The sequence below is a fragment of the Sapajus apella genome, unplaced genomic scaffold (assembly GCF_009761245.1).
Source record: "Sapajus apella isolate SASKATOON/1434 unplaced genomic scaffold, GSC_monkey_1.0 scaffold3, whole genome shotgun sequence".
Lineage (NCBI taxonomy): Eukaryota > Metazoa > Chordata > Mammalia > Primates > Cebidae > Sapajus > Sapajus apella.
Window position 1 is genome coordinate 3,490,687 of NW_022436943.1, and position 20,932 is coordinate 3,511,618.

The 20,932-nt window shown below is 42.2% G+C and overlaps 1 long non-coding RNA gene and 1 pseudogene across 1 annotated transcript; one reads left to right on the plus strand and one right to left on the minus strand.

Annotated features, from left to right (window-relative positions):
• The first annotated feature begins 4,608 nt into the window (after nucleotides 1-4,608).
• On the plus strand, nucleotides 4,609-19,940 carry LOC116530445. The gene is made up of 3 exons (XR_004260008.1): nucleotides 4,609-4,620; nucleotides 6,339-6,344; nucleotides 19,813-19,940. It is a non-coding gene; the product is annotated as an uncharacterized LOC116530445 (long non-coding RNA).
• On the minus strand, nucleotides 15,348-15,644 carry LOC116530429 (annotated as a pseudogene).
• Nucleotides 19,941-20,932: the final 992 nt, after the last annotated feature.

The window sequence follows — 20,932 nt, forward strand, 5'->3', positions numbered from 1 at the left end:
GTCACGTGGGCGCCGATGGGCGGGGCGTGGGCGTCACGTGGGAGCGGGCGAGGTCGGGTGGGGCGAAGGCGAGGCCGTGACGGTTGGCGGTGGTCTGTTCCGGCCTGGTTAAGACGCGGCTTCGGGGACCCGTGACTGTCGACGAGAGGCTGGGAGGGGTTAGTTGGCGGACGCCTCCGTGGGGTAGCTGGTGGCGCTGAGCTAGGAGACGTGGCGCAACGACTAAGTGCAGGGGAGGGGCCTCGTGGAAGGCGGGGGCGGGGAGGAGGATGCAGCGCTAAGAACCGGGTCACCGGGTCTAGGTCAAAGTCTCCCTGGCAGGTGTAGGGCTCTTCATGCATTTTTCTGGAGTGGTGAGGTGGAAGCGCGTTTCCTCCCTGGGAGCACCGGTCCGCCGGATCCTTCCAGAATGAGCTCCGCGGAGTCTGACGCCGGGCATTCTTCTTCCGGGGCCTAGGTTTAATTCACAAATTGGGTATTTCTCTCTAGGGTGTTTCTCCCCAGGGCAACTAATACACTGCCAGTTGCCAGGCTGGCGAGGACGCGTTCGCGTCGTTTGGCTCATTCACTCTTCTCAGTCCCCAGAATTCAAAAGTTGGAAAGACCGTGGGCGGCACTATTCTTTTCCTACTAATTTGTAGCTTTAATAACGCATCAGAGGAAGCACATTAGATTGTATTTACGTGTGGAGGGAGCTTTCTGGGTTCGTTTTAAGCTTTTCTACAACACTGCAAAAGGAGTTTCCAAAAATTCTGTTATTATATGCTATGTTGTCCATCTCTGGGATGCAGCTATAGAAGGAAACGAATTGCCTTTTCAGATTTTAATTATGAGGAAAATGTTTGAAGGCTGCCTTACAGTTTTACGATATTTTGCTATAAAGAAACTATATTTTATCTGTAAATGATAATTAGCATGTAAGGAACTACAAGTTCACTTAAGTGAACTAAATACAGACTTTCTTAAGGAATACAACAAGGGTAATATTAATAAGCACCAAATACAAAAAATGTATTTTGACCTGTCTTGCAACAGTGTTGTAATGCATATTGTGATTAATGTGTGGAAGGAGTTTTCTAAATAATAAAATTATTTATTATTTAAAGACTAAATTAGGAGGCCAAAAACTTAGAAAAGGTTATTGGGATCTGCTTTAACTCCAGAAGTTTGTAAATTCCATTTATATTTGTGAAATAAGATGTATAATTCTACAAATGTGTTTTGGTTCCAGAGATGTGAAGGGTCGTGATTTTCCTGAGAAGTTCCACTGAGTATTCTGACCATTCTAGATAAACATCTGTGAATTTCTGAATTAAACAATTACAATAGTGGCTGGTGCAATGGCTCAAGCCTGTAATCCCAGCACTTTGGGAGACTGAGGTGGGCGGATCACCTGAGGTCAGGAGTTCGAGAGCAGCCTGACCAACATGGAGAAACCCAATCTCTACTAAAAATACAAGGTTAGCCGGGCATACTGGCGCATGCCTGTAATCTCAGCTACTCGGGAGGCTGAGACAAGAGAATTGCTTGAACCCGGGAGGCGGAGGTTGCAGTGCGCCGAGATCGTGCCACTGCACTCCAGCCTGGGCGACAGAGGGAGAGCCTCAAAATAAAAATAAAAACTATTGCAATAATAGTAGTGGGGTTTGCCAGTCCCTTTGGCAACCTATCGAGTATTGATTCAGTAAAATCAATCGCCTTTCTTTTTTTCTGTCCTTTAATCTCAACAATAGAAAACAACAACAACAAAAATACTTTAAAAACAAAAATGAGGTCATACACTATTTACTTTTTTCGCTTGAGGTAGCCTTGAGTATATCAAGTAATAAAGCCCACGAGAAACATACCTGTAGTCCCAAAATGTTAGGTTTATTCATTTGCAATACAATGGAGTTTAGGTAAAATTTAAATGAAGCAATGCTTTGAAAGACTCAAAGCAGGCTAAACATGGAGGCTCACACCTACAATCCCAGCACTTTGGAAGGTTAAGGCAGGTGAATCACCTGAGGCCAGGAGTTCGAGACCAACCTAGGCAACATGGCAGAGCTCTGTCTCTTGTAAAAATGCAAAAAGCAGGCCGAGCAAGGTGGCTCACACCTGTAATTCCAGCACTGTGGAAGGCCAAGACAGGTGAATCACATGAGGCCAGGAGTTCAAGCCCAGACTGAGCAACATGGCAAAACCCTGTCTCTCGTAAAAATGCAAAAAATAGCTGGGCATGGTGGCACACTCCTGTAATTCCAGCTACACAGATGGCTGAGGCATGAAAATTGCTTGATCACAGAAGGTAGAGGTTGCAGTGAGCCAAGATTGTGCCACTGCACTCTAGCCTGGGTGACAAAACAAGATTCTTGTCTTGGAAAACACAAAACCTCAAATCGAAGTGGTGCTGTCTGTAAGGAAGTTAATCTCAAGTCTAGCCTAAATAGAGTGAGAATCCTAATTCCTTATAAATGACAATATTAAGCTGTTGTGTCTGAAACCCTTTACCTGAAGCTCTGCACCTGGTTGGAAATAAGGACTGCTTTTTCTGGGAGTGACCCATGCAGTGGAATACCACCCAGAGATAAAAAGGAATGAAGTATGAAGACATGTACCAACATGGATTATGCTGAGTGAAAGAAGCCAGATAAAAAGAGTACATAGTGTATGATTCCATTTACATAAAACTTGAAAATGCAAACTAATCTATAGTGACAGCAAATGAGTGATTCCCTGGGGACAGGCGCAGAGTGTGGTGGGAGCAAGGAGAAATGGGAGAGAGGGAGGATTACCAAGGGTTACCAGGAAACCCTTGGGAGTGATATGTGCATTATTTTGATTGTGGTGATGGTTTTACAGGTATATATTTCAAAATTTATCAAATATATAAAGTATTGTTTAATTCTTTATATAATATTAAAGAGTGTTGAAGTATATTCAATACTTCAATAAAGCAGTTCAAAAAAAGATTTTAAAAAGTCACAGACTGAAGATCTAGTATTTGATAGAACATAGTGTCTATAGTCAACAATAATTTATTGTACATATAAAAATAAAAGTATAATTGGGTTGTAACACAAAGGATAAGTTCTTGAAGTGATGGATACCCCATTTACCTTGATGTGACTGTTATACATTGTATACCTGCATCAAAATGTCTCATGTACCCTATAAATATGTACATCGACTACGTACCCCCAAAAATTAAAAAATAAAGTGACTAACAGAGCTCAGATCCTAATAAGAGTGAGATGTTCCATTTTCACTGATAGGATTTCAAAGTTTCTGCCAACTATGATTTTAAAGAACAAGGTTTCTCAACACTATATCTTTGTTGTTTATTAACAAAAGCATTTTTTAATGGGTTTGCACAATATTCTTTTAAAATACCATTTATAATGGCGAGATATTGTCTGTCTCTGATTTAACATACTTTATTGTTGTATAGTTAGGTTATTGACAGGATTTTTGTTTTTGTATTTTTGCCATTAAATGTAGTTCTGTCGTGAACATGTTTGTAACTAAAACTTTGTGAATATCCATGATTACTTCCTGAGATGGAGTAATGGTATTAGAATTGCCTGACCCATAGCTCACCATTTGTGAATTAAATACTTTGTTTCGAAATTTTAAGGGACATGAAGAAGTGCTACTTAATGCCCTTCATTTTATAGACGAGGAAAAGGGAGCTTCAAAGGGTCAAGTGTTATGCCCTAGAGTCTGAGTGACAGAGCCCAAACAGGAACTCAGACCCCTCACTGCTCTTGACCCTCAGTCACTCCTCTTTTTCAGTATACTGTGTGGTCAATTATTGGGATTAGTGTGTGTATTAGTTTGCTACGGCTGCCATGACAAAATACCACACACAGAGTGACGTAAACAACAGAAGTTTTTTTTTTGCTCAGAGTTCTGGAGTTGGTAGTCCAAGTCACGTGGCAGCCTGGTTGGGTTCTGGTGAGAGTCCTCTTTCTGGTTGCAGAAGTAGCTTATGTGACGGCTGGTGAAATCAAAATGATAGCTTGGGTCTTGAAAATGTAGATTCTTGCCATTATAAACTACCGGGTCACAGAGTTACACACCTAGGAGAATGATTTTATGGTAAAGCAGGGAATGAGTGTGTGCCAAGAATTTGGAGACACAGTCAGGAAAGGGTTATTCTCAGACTAAAGGAAGAATTAGTAAATAATGAAACTACCTGCAAAAGTATGCTCAGAATCCTAAGCTGTTTTGTAAATGTGTTGCTGCAAGGGCCAAGATGTTTCCTTTAAGAGATCAGAAGATAAGCTAAGAATCTGCATGGTACTAAAAACTAGATTTTATCAATTGTAGCTCAAGGGAACATCAGAGCGGGGGACCAGGGGACGCCTGGAGGCTATGAAAGTGATAACAGAAATAAAAGTTATGGTCTACTCATTCAGTGGAATATATATGTGGTAAGAATATAAAACCATGCATGGGAATAATGAACACCAAATTCGAGATAGTGATTATTTCTAGGGAGAGTAGGAGAGAAATGGGATGAGTGAGAAGTATACAGGGGAACCACAAATATATAATGTTTTCTTTCTTAAACTAGGTTATGAGTTATGAATACATGGGTACTCCTTATCACTACTTTTTGTATGACTAAAATACTTTGTAATTTAAGTGACAAAAATTAAATGACAGCTGGATGTGGTGGCCAAAGCTTGTAATCCCAGCACTTTGGGAGGCTAAGGCAGGCAGATTGCTCGAGCAGAGGAGTTCAAGACCAGCCTGGGAAACATGGCAAAGCCCCGTCTTTCTAAAAGGTAGAAAAATTAACTGGGCATGGTGGCACACTCCTGTCATCCCAGTACTCAGGAGACTGAGATGGGAGGTTCACTTGAGCCTAGGGAAGTCGAGGGTGCAGTGAGCTGAGATCTCGGCACTGCACTCCAGGCTGGGTGACAGAGTGAGACCTTGTCTGGAAAAAAAAAAGGATATTTGCACTCTGTCCTGAGCTTTTGTTTTGTTTTGTTTTTGTTTTTTTGAGACAATCTCAATCTGTTGCCCAGGCTACAGTGCAATGGCACAATCTCAGCTCACGGCAACTTCTGCTTCCTGGGGGTTCAAGCGATTCTCCTGCTTCAGCCTCCTGAATAGCTGCAATTACAGGCATAATCCACTATGCCCGGCTAATTTTTGTAGTTTTAGTAGAGACAGTGTTTCACCATGTTGGCCAGGCTGGTCTTGAACTCCTGGCCTCCAGAGATCCACCTGCCTCAGCCTCCCAAAGTGCTAGGATTACAGGCATGAGCCCCGGTGCTGGGCTTGCTCTGTTTTTCCAAGTAAGGTCTTGTGTTTTTGGCTAATCAGTCTCCTTGGGTCATTTATTCAGTAATTCCTTGATCAGATTTCCATTAAATCCTAACTCTCTGCTTTAAGGAAGCAAAAATCTCAAAACCTAGTTAGGCTACTTTGGGAAGTTGAGGCAGGAGGAATGCTTGAGTCCAGGAGTTCAAGTTCATAGAATGCTATGATTGCACCAATGACTAGCCACTGTGAATAGCCCAGGCAACAAACACAATGAGATCTAATCTCGAAAACAAACAAATCACCGAAAATATACCTAGTGAGGACAATGAAGCCTTCCTTAATGCAAGGGAATGTGGTTCTAGTAAATTGATTTGAGCCTGGGAATCATGGTGGATGCTGCAGTGCACTTCCTGGATTCCTCTTCATTTCAGGAATGAAGGATTTATTCCTCAACTCTGGGAAACATCTGGAAGACATCCCTAAGCTGTCATACTTTGGGAGAGATTACTCAGGAAAACTTACTCAGCCAAAGTCATGCCTCCTTCTAGGTATAACCCACATCCAATGGACTGATCATCTTGGGCAGGGGAGTTTAAAGTCCTGGAGTTCTTGACCAAATTTGGAAAGATCCCAAGGACCATCCCAGCTCAGAGCACTCCATGGGCTTCGCTGAGGACTCTTGGTACATCTCAACTCAGCTCTCCCTCTGCCCAATCCTACTTCCTTCTCCTTCCACTGGCATTGGTTCCAAGAGCATTTCCTAATGTCCTGATTGCTGATCTGTCTGAAAGTCTGCTTCCCAGACAACCAACCTGTAACAGGGGTGATGAAGTATTTGAAAAGTATTTTATATCACTGAGGAGAGAGGTACTGTTTATGCAGAGATGTAGTGGAACACTAAATGCAATATGTTTAGGTTGAGTCTTGAAGGATAAATTAGGATATTGCTAAAAAGAGAAGGCGGGTGAGGATGGAGAGGAATTTCCAAGAATAGGACCAGAAAAAGCAGAGGCTTGGGCACAGGAAAGAACATAGTATGTCTGGATTATGAGAGACCTGTTGCGTAACTAGTAAGAAAGTGCATTGTATTTGGTGAGGGAGTGAAGAAGAGGGAACTGTCAAGAATGACCCCTAGGTTTCTCACTTCCAGTTTACAGATGATGGTGCCATTCACTGAAGTGGGGCACACTGGGAAAAAACTAAATTTTACAAGCCAAGATTGGTTTTCTACACATTGATTTTGAGAAGTGCAAAATATTTAGATGAAGATATCAAATAAGCAGGTGGATATATGGGTGTAGACCCCAAAGTGGTGATCAGAATTAGGGGTACCTCTTGGTTTCCTTCCTCCAGCTTTTCATTCCTCAATAATTTGATGCTCTCTATAGGTTCTGCCCCTTGTACTTGATCTTCTGAATGGATGGAATTTATTTCCTTGCTTTTTCTAGTTTATTCCTGTTCATTTTTTAATTATGTCAAATGAAATGTCATTTTCTCCCAGAAGCTGTGCCCAACCACGAGATCAGGTCATTTCCTCACGTTATGGATTTTCACAGTACCATAAACTTTCAGAGTATTTTTCAAAATCATAATTTCACATTTATTCATGTGATTATTTTATCTCTCCTTTGACTAGAATTTTCGTGAGAATAGGAACTCTGTTTGGTTTTGCTCATCTTTGTACCATATCCTATACTTGGCTAATGCCTAGCACATGGTAGGTGCTCAGAATATATTTGAAAGAATAGTTAATATTCATGTTAATGTGAATAAAAAAACTAATAGCTATTTACACATGGTGCAAAGCTGTTTCTCTAATTGAATGCATCAGTTGGTATTTTGTGGCAAAAAGATTCTCAGATTCCTGCCGGTTACCCCTACCTCCTAGTATTTATGTCCTGTGTAATCCTGTCCCCATGCACATGTGGGGAACTTGTGGCTTGCTGTAACCAAAAATATGGCAAAAGGAGATGGGATGTCACTTCCATCATTACGTTACATAAAATTGTAGCTGCCATCTTGCTAGTAGACTATTTTCTCTTTCCCTTGCTGGCTTTGGTGAAGTAAATATCCATCAGAAGAGGCCCATGTAGCAAGAACTGAGCTATGAGCAGTCAACAAGGAAGCAAGACTCTCAGCATGATGACCCAGAAAGAACTGGGAATCCCGCTGGCAACCTCATGCATTCTTGCCTTTGGAAACAGATCACTCTCTGGTTGGTCATCAAATGACTCCCCAGTCCTGGCTGACACTTTCTGCGAGACCCAAAAACACAGGAGCAGGCACAGATGTGCCCATATTCCTGACTCACAAAAACTGTGAGATAGTAAATGTGTATTTGTCTTAAGCTGCTAAATTTGTGATAACATTGTTACATAGTGAGGGAGCACCGATTTGGTATTGTGGTACCTGGGAATGCCATGATGCTATAAAAAATACCAAAATATGTGGAAGTAGCTTTGAAACCAAGGAATAGTAAGAAGCTGGAATAATTTTGAGGAGCTTGATAAAGTCCAAATTGCTTGAACATAGTGTTAGTAGAAACTTTAAAGACTTTAAAGGACTTTATGGACATAAAGTGGATAAAACACTCCAAAGTTCAAAAGGAAATGAGCATGCTTTTAGAAGCTGGAGGAAGGGATATATCTTCATTATGTAATGGCGGAAAATGTAGTCAAATGTCTCCTGCAATTATGTGGTAAGCAGAACATGTAAGTCATGGATTTGGATATATAGGAATGGATATTTCAGAGCAAAGTGTTGAAGGCCCCACTGGATTTCTTCTCAATTTTTATAGTAAAATGTGAGAGGAGAGAAATAAATGGAGAGAACTATGAAACAAAAGGAGTTAGGACTTGATGATTTTGAAAATTTTCAGTCTCTTCAGAGGGGAAAATATGCTGGAATAAGAAATGGCTTCCAAGCACTGTCAAGAAAAATGGCAGAGAGGCTGGGTATGGTGGCTCATGTCTATAATCATGCACTTTGGGAGGGTGAGATGGGATGATTTCTTGAGTCCAGGAGTTTGAGACTAGCCTGGGCAACATAGCAAGACTCATGTCTACAAAAAATAAAAATTAGCTGGATGTGGTAGTGAGCATCTGTAATCCCAGCTACTTGGGAGGCTAAGGTGGGAGGTATCTCTTGAGCCCAGGAGTTTGAGACTACTATGAGGAGCTATGATTGCGCCGCTGCCCTCCAGCCTGGGCAACAGAGTAAGACCCTGTCTCAAAAAAAAAAAAAGAAGAAAGAGAAAGAAAGAAAGAATGAAAGGGAGAGAGAAAGAAAGGGAGAGTGAAAGAAAGGGAGAGAGAAAAAAAGGGAGAGAGAAAGAGAAAGAGGAAGAAAGAAAGAGAAAGAGGAAGAAAGAAAGAAAGAAAACAGCGAATGGCAGATGGTAGAGGAAATGTTGGAGGTGTAACTATATAGCCTTCTGTTAAAATCTCAGAAGGATGAAAGAATCAGTATTTAGTTACATAAAAAGCCCTTGAAAGAGATGAAGAATGTGTCTCAAGGACCTTTTCAATGAAACCATAGGTCTTCTAGGAAGTTTAAGGACACTGTTCCTCAGCAAAATCAACAGGAGCCCAAGGTAGAAAAAGATCTTACCTAGATCAGTTCTTTGGATGTGGCTTTTATCCAATGGAGTGAACTCAAATGAAATTCACAGAAATCCCACAAAGTTTTCAAGAAAATTGTATCGCCAAGAAACACTGCCAGTTTTGAGTGAAAGGGACAGAGAGAGTAGCAAATGAAGGCATTGGACTTCCAAAATTCTATCAGCCAGAAGCAGCATAAGAAAACCACTAAGCTTCCAACTTTATATCTTTCATGAAAAAGGAAGGGAGACTCAGAAGGCAGAACCAGGAGCACAGAGGGTGGAGCCAAGATCCACAGAAAATTATTTCCATACATCAAAACCTAATCAAGGAACTTCCAGTATGCGCTGAGTTGCATTTCAGAATTGCTATGGACCACTACCGTTATATCTCACACTTCCCTCCTTTTCCTATTTTTCAGAGACAGGGCCTTACCTAGGCTGGAATGCAGTGGTGCCTTCACAGCTCACTGCCGCCTTGACCTCCTGGGGTCCAGTGATCCTCCTGCTGTAGCCTCCTGAGTAACTGGGACTATGGGTGTGCACCACCACAACTGGCTAGTTTAAAAAATTTTTTGTAAAGATGAAGTCTTGCTGCTGGCTGCGGTGGCTCATGCCTGTAATCCCAGCACTTTGGGAGGCTAAGGCGGGTGGATCACAAGGTCAAGAGATCGAGACCATCCTGGCCAACATGGTGAAACCCCATCTCTACTAAAAAATACAAAAAAAAAAAAAATTAGCTGGGCATGGTGGCATGCGCCTGTAGTCCTGGCTACTTGGGAGGCTAAGGCAGGAGAATTGCTTGAACCCAGGACAACGAGATTGCAGTAAGCTGAGATTGCACCACTGCACTCCAGCCTGGCTCCTGGTGACACAGCAAGACTCTGTCTCAAAAAAAAAAAAAAAAAAGATGAAGTCTTGCTATGTTTTCCAGGCTGGTCTCAAACTCCTGGTCTCAAGCAGTTCTTCTGCCTCACCTTCCCAAAGTGCAGGGAGTGTGTACTTTGTCTACAGCTAAAATTAGAACACTCCCTATTGATCAGATGCAGTGGCTCACACCTGTAATCCCAACACTTGGGGAGGCCAAGGAGGGCGGGTCACTTGAACCTGGGAGTTTGAGACTAGGCTGGGCAACATAGGGAGACTCTGTCTTTACAAAAAATACAAAAAGTTAGCCAGGTGTGGTGGTGTGCACTTATAGTCCTAGCTACTGGGGAGGCTGAGGTAGGAGGATCACCTGAGCCCCTGGGAAGTCAAGGCTGGAGCTGAGATTGAATCACTGCATTCTAGCCTGGGCTATGGAGTGAGACTCTGTACCAAAAAAAAAAAAAAGTTGATACAGTGGCTCATGCCTGGAATCCCAGCACATTTGGGAGGCTGAGATGAAGGATTGCTTAAGCCCAGGAGCTCGAGACCAGCCTAAGAAACATGGGTGAAACCCTGCCTCTATAAAAAATAAAAAAAATTAGTTGGGCGTGGTAGTGGCTGCACCTGTGGTCCCAGCTACTTGGGAGGCTGAGGTGGTAGAGTCACTTGAGTATGGCAGGTTGAGGCAGCAGTGAGCCAAGATCATGCAATTGCATTCCAGCCTGGGTGACAGAGCCAGACCCTGTCTCAAAAAAAAAGGAGAAGGAGGAGGAGGAGGAGAAGAATATAAGTTATACGCCTTTGGAGAAGTTTACTTAACAAGAGGTGAGGGTTGGTAATAGAGAATAGTGCCTAAGTCTGGTGTGAACAAGAGTAACAGGATGTATTAACTCGGGCTGCCGTAACAGAATACCACAGCGGCTTAAACAGCAGACATTGATTTCCTCACGGTTCTGGAGGCTGGAAGTCCAAGATCAAGATGCCGCCAGGATTAGTTTCTTCTGGCCTCTCTCCTCGGCTTGCAGATGGCTGCCTTCTTGCCATGTCCTCACATGACCTTTCCTCCGTGTGTCCTTGGAGAGAAAGAGAGAAAGAGAGTTCCCTGGGGTCTCTTCCTCTTCCTATGAGGACGTCAGTGGTGTCAGATTAGGGTTCCACCCTTATGAACTCATTTAAACTTAATTACCTCCTTAAAGACTCTGTATCTCCAAATATAGTCACATTGGGGGTTAGGACTTCAAAATATGAATTTGTGGATGGGAAGAAACACTTCAGTTAATAACATAGAATAAGAGCCGGGACTATTCTGTAGTCTTTGAGGACAAGGATGTAATAAAGCTAGTTTGCCAGCATCCCTTGCTAGAACATGTGCTCTACTGGGGCAGGAAGGGTGTCTTACTTGTATAACATGGTACTCATAGCTCTTACTGCAGCGTCTAGTCATGTAAACATGTATTGAATGAATTAGTGAATGTGGCATTGGAAGGTGGGTTCAAAGAAGGCTATCTCAGTGGTCTAAGACGTGAGGTACCCCAAGTACCTAAATTCATTCAGGGTGGGAATGAAGAGAAAGGCTGACAATGAATGGCAATAAGCAGTGACAGTAAGAAGCGGGATAAAGCAGAGGGAAGAATCGTGGGTGTGTAATCCTCTGTGACTAAGTGACATGGTGATCACTGTCCCATTAGTGAAAATAGAGAAACTGAGAAAAGTTAGCTCATTATTACTAATCCTCACTTTGAAATGAGATTGCTGTCATTAATTTAGGACTAATGATGATTTGTAAAGCTGAATGTTCTCATGGCTTCTCCCAGATGTTCCCTGAATGTTCTCTAAGATGTGATTTATCTCACTTTCAGCAACATTCAGGTATCCTGTATTCTTACCACTCTCACCTAATTTGGTGGCCTGAAGAGAATTATAAGCACTAGGCTGGGCAAGGTGGCTCACATCTGTAATCCCAGCACTTTGGGAGGCTGAGGTGGGCAGACGGCTTGAGCTCAGGAGTTCAAGACCAGCCTGGACAACAGGGCAAAACTCTGTCTCTACAGAGTACAAAAAAAAAATAGCTGGGCATGGTGGTGCACGCCTGTAGTCCCCCAGCTACTCGGGAGTCTGATAGGAGGATCACTTGAGCCTGTGGCGGTCGAGGCTGCAGTGAACTGTGATGGCACCACTGCACTACGACTTGAGTGACAGAGTGAAATCCTAAGTCGAAGCAACAATAACAACAACAACAAAGAAAATTGTAAGGACTAGAAATACACATTTCTTTTTCTATTTTTCTTTTTTATTATTTTATTTGATTTTTTTTTGAGAGAGGGTCTTTCTCTGTCACCCAGGCTGGAGTGCAGTGGTGCAATCATGGCTCACAGCAGCCTCAACCTCCCAGGCCCAAGTAATCCTCCTTTCTCAGCTGCCCAAGTAGCTGGGACCACAGGTGCATGACATAACACCTGACTAATTTTTTTAAAATTTTTATAGAGGCAGGGTCTCCCTATGTTTCCCAAGCTGGTCTCAAACTCCTGGGCTCAACCATTCCTTCCACCTCAGCCTCCCAAAGTGCTGAGATTACAAGCATAAGCCACTGCACCCAGCTTCTCTTAATAATACTACTTCTTTTATTTGTGGTAGCTATAGTAGAAATAGAAATTATGGTCATTGACTGGGCTTGGTGGCTCATGCCTGTAATACCAGCAATTAGGGAGGTCAAGGCAGGTGGATCACTGGAGGTCAGGAGTCTGAGACCAGTCTGACCAACATGGTAAAACCCTGTCTCTGCTAGGAATACAAAAATTTAGCTGGGCATGGTGGCATACACCTGTAGTCCCAGCTACATGGGAGGCTGAGGCGGAAGAATTGCTTGAACTCAAGAGGTAGAGGTTGCAGCGAGTCGAGATTGCACCAGTGCACTCCAGCCTGGGTGACAGAGCCAGACTCCATCTTAAAAAAAAAAAAAAAAAAAAAAGAAATTATGGTCATGTTGGGCATCACAAAGATATAAAACCTCTAGGTACTAGTGCTCTTTATTTCAAGGTTACTTCTCTTTTTCTTCACTTCTTCCTTGTATTTATAATTCTAAGGGAATGACTCAAAACTAAATTTCTCAGTTCTCTAGCTGAGTTATTTATGAATGGAAATTTGCATCTAATGGCAATCTACTTTCTGGAAGAGCTCTTAATTACAACAATCTCAGTTTTTTTTTGAACTTTTTGAACATATCTCTTATGAACACTTACTTTGAACATATTTCTTATGAACACACTATTCTTAGCTAACTTTAAAACTGAAACTCAAGGCCAGGTGCAGTGGCTTATGCCTGTAATTCCAGTACTTTGGGAGGCTGAGGCAGGTAGATCACTTGAGGTCAGGGGTTTGAGACCAGCCTAGGCAACATGGTGAAACCTCATCTCTACTAAAAATGCAAAAATTAACTGGATATGGTGGCATGCACCTGTAGCCCCAGCTACTAAGGAGGCTGAGGCAGGAGAATAGCTTGAACCTGGGAGGCGGTGGTTGCAGTGAGCTGAGATTGCACCACTGCACTCTAGCCTGGGCAACAGAGTGAGACTCTGTCTCAAAAAAACCCCCAAAATAAAAACAAACCTGAAACTCAACAGACTATTAAATATAGTTTTAGCATACTTGGATAACATCTGCTAATAAAATTTAGCCCCAAGAAATTACTTATTATTAATGATTGGAATCTTTCTTCTAGCCTTTGCCCTAGCTGCTCCAAAAGAGCAAAAACCAAATTCAGAATTTAGACACACTCTGCTTCCAGACTGTGTTAATGTTCTTTATGAGTAGGCAGCATTTGCTGCTACTCACAAGTCCTTGAGAAAAGGATTTGCTCATTGGGTTAGGACTTTTATAATTAGGTGATATAACGACCATTTAAAACTATTGCTTCATGTTAATGTCCACCAATTTTAGTAAAGTTATCTCTCTTTGTACAGAAATTTGTATAATTCTTTGAATGTTTTATTGCTCCTTGCCTTAAATACTCTGTAACAATTAGTGAACATGAAATAGCAATTAGTAACCAAAAAACACATGAATTGTAAATGTGACATTGAAATTGCAAGATATTTTAATCAGGATAAAGATTTAGCTACTTTAACAAAGACCAACACAAATTTAAACAGAATAGAATTTTATTTCTCTAATCTGTCACACACGGATAGAGTTTTAAAAATAATAAAAAAGGAAGATGGCCGAGAGAAGCCAGTGCCAGAATGCAGCTCCCAGTGAATGAGATGCAGAGGGCTGGAGGACTTCACGGTTCCAAATGAGGTGCCGGGTTCATTTCTGTGGGACATTTACAGAACTCTCTGCCCCAAATCCACAGAATACACATTCTTCTCAGCACCACATTGCACTTACTCCAAAATTGACCACGTAATTGAAGTAAATCACTCCTCAGCAAATGCAAAAGAACAGAAATCATAACAAACAGTCTCTCAGACCACAGCACAATCAAATTAGAACTCAGGATTAAGAAAAACACTCAAAACCAAACAATCACATGGAAACTGAACAACTTGCTCCTGAAGGACCAATGGATAAACAATGAAATGAAGGCAGAAATAAAAACGTTCTTTGAAACCAACAAGAATGAAGACACAATGTACCAGATCCTATGAGACACATTTAAAGCAGTGTCTAGGGGGAAATTTATAGCAATAAATGCCCACATAAGAAACAAAGAAAGATCTAAAATCGACACCCTATCATCAAAATTGAAAGAAGTGGAGGAGCAAGATCAAAAAAACTCAAAAGCAAGCAGAAGAAAAAAAATAACTAAGATCAGAGCAGAACTGAAGGAGATAGAGACACAAAAAAACCCTTCAAAAAATCAATAAACCCAGGAGCTGCTTCTTTGAAAAGATAAACAAAATAGACAGACTGCTAGCTAGACTAATAAAAAAGAAAAGAGAGAAGAATCGAATAGATGCAATGAAAAACGATAAAGGGGAGATCACCACTGATTCCTCAGAAATACGAACTACCATCAGGGATTACTACAAACAACTCTATGCATATAAACCAGTAAATCTGGAAGAAATGGATGAATTCCTGGACACTTGCACACTCCCAAGACTAAGCCAAGAAGAAGTTGAAATCCTGAATAGACCAGTAACAAGGTCTGAAGTTGAGGCAGCAATTATTAGCCTACCAACCAAAAAAAGTCCAGCTCCAGATGGGTTTACAGCTGAATTCTACCAGACATACAAAGAGGGGGTGGTACCGCTCCCATTGAAACTATTCCAAACAATACAAAAAGAGGGAATCCTGCCTAACTCTTTCTTTCTTTTTTTTTTTTTTTGTATGTGTGTGCAGTATTTATTTCAAATGTTTGTTAAAACAGCATTGTTATTTCTCAGGACAAGAACAAAGATCACCACCTGGAGAAGCTTAGAAACTTTGTACAGAACTTTACAGAACAGAGGCAATACTTTAGCTTAAACTTGTCTGCTGACCAGAGAATGGAATTCTGCATGGACTCAGGGAACAAAAGGAAGCTAGGCAGGGATAAGGAAAAGGAAAGTGTCCATCTGAATCAAACTTCAGCTGCCATCAGGGCACATCTTGTGATGGTCAAAGATTGTAGGTTGTTTTCTGGAAGGCTCAGGTTCAGCACAGGATTCCATTTGTCCACTTGGCTACACCCCTGGCTGAGGTGCCATGAGGTCAATGTCACTCAAGTTCCTGGCCAGCCAAACTCCCGAAGCAAAGAGTCCCAAATTGAGAATGAAGTTCCTCTGAAAGTCATTCCTATCAGTGGCAAAGCGGTAGACACCCCGAAGCCAATCTCCCACGTTGTCCGGTATTTCGGGGGTTTCATTAGCCGAGCTGGCAGTGCTCACCGGGACCCCGCTGGAAGCCATAATAGGAAGCTTCGCACGAACTTCGTTGGAGGACCTGCCTAACTCTTTCTATGAAACCAACATCATCCTGATACCAAAATCTGGCAGAGACACAACTAAAAAAGAAAACTACAGGCCAATATCCATGAAGAACGTTGATGCAAAAATCTTCAATAAAATACTGGCAAACCGAATTTGACAGCACATCAAAAATCTTATCCACCACAATCAAGTAGGCTTCATACTGGGGATGCAAGGCTGGTTCAACATAGGCAAATCTATAAACGTAATTCACCACATAAACAGAACCAAAGACAAAAACCACATGATTATCTCAATAGATGCAGAGAAGGCCTTCGACAAAATTCAACAGCACTTTATGCTAAAAGCTCTCAATAAACTAGGGATTGATGGAATATATCTCAAAACAATAAAAGCTATTTATGACAAACCCACAGCCAATATCATACTGAATGGGCAAAAATTAGAAGCATTCCCTTTAAAAGCTGGCACTAGAGAAGGATGCCCTCTGTCACCACCCCTATTCAATATAGTATTGGAAGTTCTAGCCAGAGCAATCAGGCAAGAAAAAGAAATAAAGGCATTCAATTAGGAAAAGAAGAAGTCAAATTGTCTCTATTTGCAGATGACATGATCATGTATTTAGAAGACATCATCATCTCAGCCCAAAACCTCCTTAAGCTGATAAGCAACTTCGGCAAAGTCTCAGGATACAGAATCAATGTGCAGAAATCACAAGCATTCCTATACACCAATAACAGACAGACAGAGAGACAAATCATGAGCAAACTCCCATTTACAATTGCTATAAAGAGAATAAAATATCTAGAAATACAACTAACAAAGGAGGTAAAAGATCTCTTCGAGGAGAACTATGAACCACTGCTCAAGGAAATAAGAGAGGACACAAACAGATGGAAAAACATTCCATGCTCATGGTTAGGAAGAATCAATATTGTGAAAATGGCCATACTGCCCAAAGTAATTTATAGATTCAATGCTATCTCCAACAAGCTACAATTGACCTTCTTCACAGAACTGGAAAAATCATTTTAAACTTCATATGGAACGAAAAGAGAGCCCGCATAGCCAAGACAACCCTAAGCAAAAGGAACAAAGCTGGAGGCATCACACTACCTGACTTCAAACTATACTATAAGACTAGTGTAATCAAAACAGCATGGTACTGGTACCAGAACAGAGATAGAGACCAATGGAACAGAAGGTCTATATCTTGGAGGCAACGCCACACATCTGCAGCCATCTGATCTTTGACAAACTGGACAAAAATAAGCAATGGGGAAAGGATTCCCTGTTTAATAAATGGTGTTGAGAAAACTGACTAGCCATATGCAGGAAGCTGAAACTGGACCCCTTCCTAACACCTTATACAAAAATTAACTCCAGATGGATTAAAGATTTAAACATACGAACTAACACCCTAAAAACCCTAGAAGAAAACCTAGGCAAAACCATTCAGGACATACGCATAGGCAAGGACTTCCTGACTAAAACACCAAAAGCAATGGAAACAAAAGCCAAATAGACAATTGGGACCTAATTAAACTTAAGAGCTTCTGCACAGCAAAAGAAACAATCATTAGAGTAGACCAGCAACCAACAGAATGGGAAAAAATTTTCACAATCTACCCATCTGACAAAGGGCAAATATCCAGAATCTACAAAGAACGAAAGTAGACTTACAGGAAAAAAACAAACAAGCCCATCCAAAAGTGGGCAAAGGATATGAACAGACACTTTACAAAAGAAGACATATATGAGGCCAACAAACATATGAAAAAATGCTCATCATCATTGGTCATTAGAGAACTGCAAATCAAAACCACATTGAGATACCATCTCATGCCAGTTAGAATGGTGATCATTAAAAAATCTGGAGACAACAGATGCTGGAGAGGATGTGGAGAAAAAGGAACGCTTTTACACTGTTGGGTGGGAATGTAAATTAGTTCAACCATTGTGGAAGACATTGTGTGATTCCTCAAGGATCTAGAAATAGAAATTCCATTTGACCCAGCAATCCCATTACTGGGTATATACCCAAAGGATTATAAATTGTTCTATCATAAAGACACATGCACACGCATGTTCATTGTGGTGCTATTTACAATAGCAAAGATCTGGAATCAACCCAAATGCCCATCAATGATAGGCTGGACAAAAAAAATGTGGCACATATACACCATGGAATACTATGCAGCCATAAAAATCGATGAGGTCGTGTCCTTTGTAGAGACATGGATGAACCTAGAAACCGTCATTCTCAGCAAACTGACACAAGAACAGAAAACCAAAGACTGTATGTTTTCACTCATAGGCAGGTGATGAACAATGAGAACACCTGGGCACAGGGAAGGGAACAACACTCACAGGGCTAGGTTATGGGGTGGAGGGGAGGGGAGGGGATGGAGGCACAGCGGTGGCGAGTACGGGGAGGAGGGGGAGGGCTAACACCTGGAGAAATGCATGATGTAGACAATGGTGGGGGCAGGGGGATGGAGACAGTGAACCAACATGGCATGTATGTACCTATGCAAGGATCCTGCAGGATGCAGGACGTGCACACGTGCCCCAGAGCCCAAAAACAATAAAAAATAAATAAAAAAGAATTTTATTTCTCATTTAATAGTCTGATTCCTTTCTCAGATAATGCTGATATGTTGGTTCTTCGATGCTGCTGTTCAAGTGTCCCTAAAATATTAGCCTCATCTGCTTGGTCCTAGAGGGTTTGTCGCCATGTCTGAGTTCCAGGCAGCAAGATGGGAGAAGGCAAAGTAGAGCAAAAAGCATGTTATCCATTAAGGGACACAACCCAGAAGTTGCATGTCAGTTGTGTTCACTTCTACTTTTTTTTTTTTAAGACAGGGTCTCATTCTGTTACATAAGCTGAAGTACAGTGGTATAATCATAACTCACTGCGACCTTGAATTCCTGGGCTCAAAGGATCCTTTTGCCTCAGGCTTCCAGGTAGCTGGCATGATCATGGCTCACCGCAGCCTCAACCTCCTGGGCTCAAGGCATCTTTCCACCTCAGCCTCTTGAGTAGCTGGGACTACAGGTACACACCACCAGGCCTGGCTATAAATTTTATTTCTTTTTTTTTTTTTTTTTGGGACGGAGTTTTGCTCTTGTTACCCAGGCTGGAGTGCAATGGCGCGATCTCGGCTCACCGCAACCTCCGCCTCCTGGGTTCAGGCAATTCTCCTGCCTCAGCCTCCTGAGTAGCTGGGATTACAGGCACACGCCACCATGCCCAGCTAATTTTTTGTATTTTTAGTAGAGATGGGGTTTCATCGTGTTGACCAGGATGGTCTCGATCTTTTGACCTCGTGATCCACCCGCCTCGGCCTCCCAAAGTGCTGGGATTACAGGCTTGAGCCACCGCGCCCAGCCTAAATTTTATTTCTTAAGAGAATATAAGGAGTATGAATTTGGCATGCCAAAAGTTACGACTCCTTACTCTCAAATTACAGCTTGTTGGACTAAGCTGCTTGACTGCATGTTCAGTTGTGAAGAAGTAAACAAAAGCAACCTTATGCTGCATCAGCAAATGCTGAAAATGTATTGTCAAAAACTAAGTGTAAATGAAGTATAATTAACTGTGTTATTTATTTTATGGATTTTGCGATGGAAGCTCTAGTAACTTGCAAGTCCATTATTTGAATTTCAAAGATTTGGCCTTTGAATTCACTTAAGAGTCACCTAACTTCATATAAAAGTAATGAACAGCCTATCTGTATGGAAATTTCTGGCTTATTTGTTGTTCTGAAATTTTATGGTTAAATCAGCATTTCTGAGAAAGCTAGAGGCTTTGAGTAACCAGCTTTTCAGTTAAGCATACAATGTAGTGGATTTCAATACTTTCTAGATAGAGAACTCTGAGCCTTAGAAAGTACTTTGACTTTCCCGACCCGCACCAGCGCCAGCGAGGGAGGAAGAAGCGTGAAGAGCCAACAGTCATGCGGGTGTGGTGTGGCGGTGTGGCAGGTGTGGCGGTGGTGGAGCCGGAGGGCCCATCACTGGGCTCTGCGAGGTGCGAGAAAGCCTTTGGGTTGAAGATGCATGAAGGTCACCATGACAGGCATTTTCCAAAAACTTGTAGAAGGCTGTGAAAAAACCACTAGAATCACACAGCATGTATTGAGCATATACGTTGCTATAGATGAATGTTCTTAGCTTGCCTCAAGTGTGGCATGCAACATTTTGGAAAGAAAATTGAGGACTTATTCAAGAAAACATGAACAGAAGCAAATGATGAAATGAGTATTTTATTTAATATTGATAACATCGCAATACATTATGGAAGAAAAAAAGGAAGTACTTTGACTTTGAGCACAGGGAAGTCACGGTTGTCAGGCAATGCCAATGCTCACCTTAGTCAGAGCTGCTCTGGAGGGAAGCAGCATTCTCCAGTCTCATGGCCAATGCTCTGTTGCAGCACTGTCACCCCTGACTGGGAAGGGGAAGAAGAGTGCCGCCTGTGAGCAAGTGAAGGGCCAGGAAGTGTGGAGTCCCAGCCTGGGTCCAAGTGGCCCAGAGAAAAGGATGATCAGAAAGAGCAGGGATCTTAGCACAGTAGGAAAATGGAGTCACATGATACTTCTCTGCTCTGGTCCATTTGGGAGCCACAGAACCTCAGCAGATGGTAAGGGAGTGCCCGTGGGTGGCTATCTCCTACAACACTAGAGCCACTGCGGCTTCAGGTGTTTGATGACACACCATAACTAAGTAGCCATACGCCTGGGCTTCTTTGAGGAGTACACCAAACCTCATCCATATTCTATTTCTTTATGTTCCTTTTTTTTGAGACAGGGTCTCACTTTGTCACCCAGGCTGGAGTGCAGTGGCACTGTCACACAGATCACTAAGCCTCCTAGCTTAAGCAATCCTTCCATCTCAGCCTCCTGAGTAGCTGGGACTGCAGATGCATGCCACCATACCTGGCTAACTTTTTAATTTTGTGGAGACAAGTTCTCACCATGTTGCCCAGAATGGTCTTGAACTCCTGGCCTCAAGGGATCCTCCCACCATGGCCTCTCAAAGTACTGGGATTACAGATGTGAACCACCATGCCCTGCTCATGTTTATTATAGTAGTCTACTATAGCCCTCAGGTACCTGTAACAAATATGGGATGCTGTGGCTTTCTTCTGGATCCTGTAGCAAAAAATTTTTTTTGAGACAGAGTTTTGCTTTTTCGCCCAGGCTGGAGTGAAGTGGCATGATCATGGCTCACTGCAACCTCCTCCCACTGGATCCGTGTGATTCTCCTGCCTCAGCCTCCCCAGTAGCTGGGA